Source organism: Microtus ochrogaster, unplaced genomic scaffold (assembly GCF_000317375.1).
Source record: "Microtus ochrogaster isolate Prairie Vole_2 unplaced genomic scaffold, MicOch1.0 UNK140, whole genome shotgun sequence".
In the NCBI taxonomy this organism is placed as follows: Eukaryota; Metazoa; Chordata; class Mammalia; order Rodentia; family Cricetidae; genus Microtus; species Microtus ochrogaster.
The window spans coordinates 257,507-259,227 of NW_004949238.1; the positions used below are offsets into that span (position 1 = coordinate 257,507).

General features: G+C 41.4%; 1 pseudogene; it reads right to left on the reverse strand.

The window, feature by feature from the left end:
- Positions 1-402: 402 nt before the first annotated feature.
- Positions 403-1,311, reverse strand: LOC102002177 (annotated as a pseudogene).
- Between the last annotated feature and the right edge of the window lie 410 nt (positions 1,312-1,721).

The window sequence follows — 1,721 nt, forward strand, 5'->3', positions numbered from 1 at the left end:
GGTGATCTGTAAGTTTTTTCCCCTTTAAATAAATAATACCCTATTAATCATAATTCCAAACTGCTGTGGCATTGTTTGTGACTTACGCCTACATGTATGTACATTTTTTTTTAAGTTGGACAGGATCTAGGTTATTTCAGTTGATGAAAAACTAACCTTCAAGCAAATTCAATCTTGATTAATGAAACAGTGTAAAGTAACAATACTTGATACTACATGCCTCATTCGATCCATTTGAAACCATAGAGAATGACATCATTATGTGTGTTCCAAGAGACAAAACAAATTTGAAGAGCTAAACACACCAAGCTTATGAAATCTCAAACAAAACTTGAATTTCCTGTACTTACCAGGTCCAAAGACGTTACACACTGTACACCACTTCTTTTGCAAACTGGTCTTCTATTGCCTTTCATTTGACCTAGATTGGCTATGAGACCTAGAGAAAGCTCCAGACAGCTTGTGATTTCTCTCATCAGACAGAGACCTTTCTCTTCTCCTGTCTCTAGAAAGTGACTTACTCCGACTTTGAGAAAAGCTTCTCCTTCTTGGAGGTCTTTGCAGAGGTGGAGAACAGCTCCTACGGTAATCATCTCCAGGGCAATGACCCCCACAGGGAGATGGACCATGACTCCGACTTCTCTTTTCACCATTCCACAGTTCCACTCTTCCTGGGCAGCCATATAGTGTTCTTCTATCTGGCTCTCGGACAGCGTCAGCAGCATCTCGGGGATCCTCAAACTCAATGAAAGCAAAGCCAGGAGGGTTTGAACAGCCCTCACACTTTGTGGTCATCCATGATAGCCAAAATCCCATTCTAACTCAGTCTTGTTTCCCTTGTTTCCAAGATTATCTACATACACCTTACAAGCTAATGGACAGGAATCATGATTTATTTCGAGATTCTGGGTTCAAAAAGTCGAAGCTCCAATCCCAACACTCTGACAGGACCACCTGTGCCCTTCCTATCTGCTTCTGCAGATACTCTCCGTTCCCTGGTGTCCAGGAAATAGAGGTGTATGCACATGTTTGTAGGGCTGACCACTTCAGATTGGATAACAAATAAATGGGTACATTTCTGGAGAATACTGATTCTTCCTCTCCAGCCAATCTTTAATTGCCTGTAGCTCTTTATTTAGGGGTGGGGCCTTGTCAGATGTCTCCATCTATGTTGGCATTTCACCAGGGTTGTCATTTTCCAGGTCTTTTTAGGGCAACCATATGTATGTAATTTATGTATGCAGTCGCCCTGGCATATATGGAAGACACTACCTTCCAGCAGATATTCTGCTTTCCCTCTCCTTCGTCCATGAGCCTTATGCAGGGGCTTTGCTGTACATACATTAGTTGGACTGAGACACTCCACCATCCGTTGTTCTCTGCTCGTTGACTAGTTATTTTCTGTAATGACCCCCGCATGAGGTAAAAAAAAAAGCTTCTTTGATGGGAAGTGAGAGCTACACATATCTGGGTCTAGACTACTTAGCATATTTTTTTAATTCATATTGTTCTATACAGAACCTGAAGTCAGTGGTTAACGGCACTGACTGCTCTTCCAGAGGTCTCAAGTTTGTGCTTCTCAGCAACCGCATGGGGCTCACAACCATCTATAGTGGTATCTGATTCCCTCTTCCAGTATAAAGACGTTCATGCAGACAGAGCACTTATATAAGTAAAAGAAATAAAATTTTTTAAAGTTGCTATATTTATAAAAATGGATA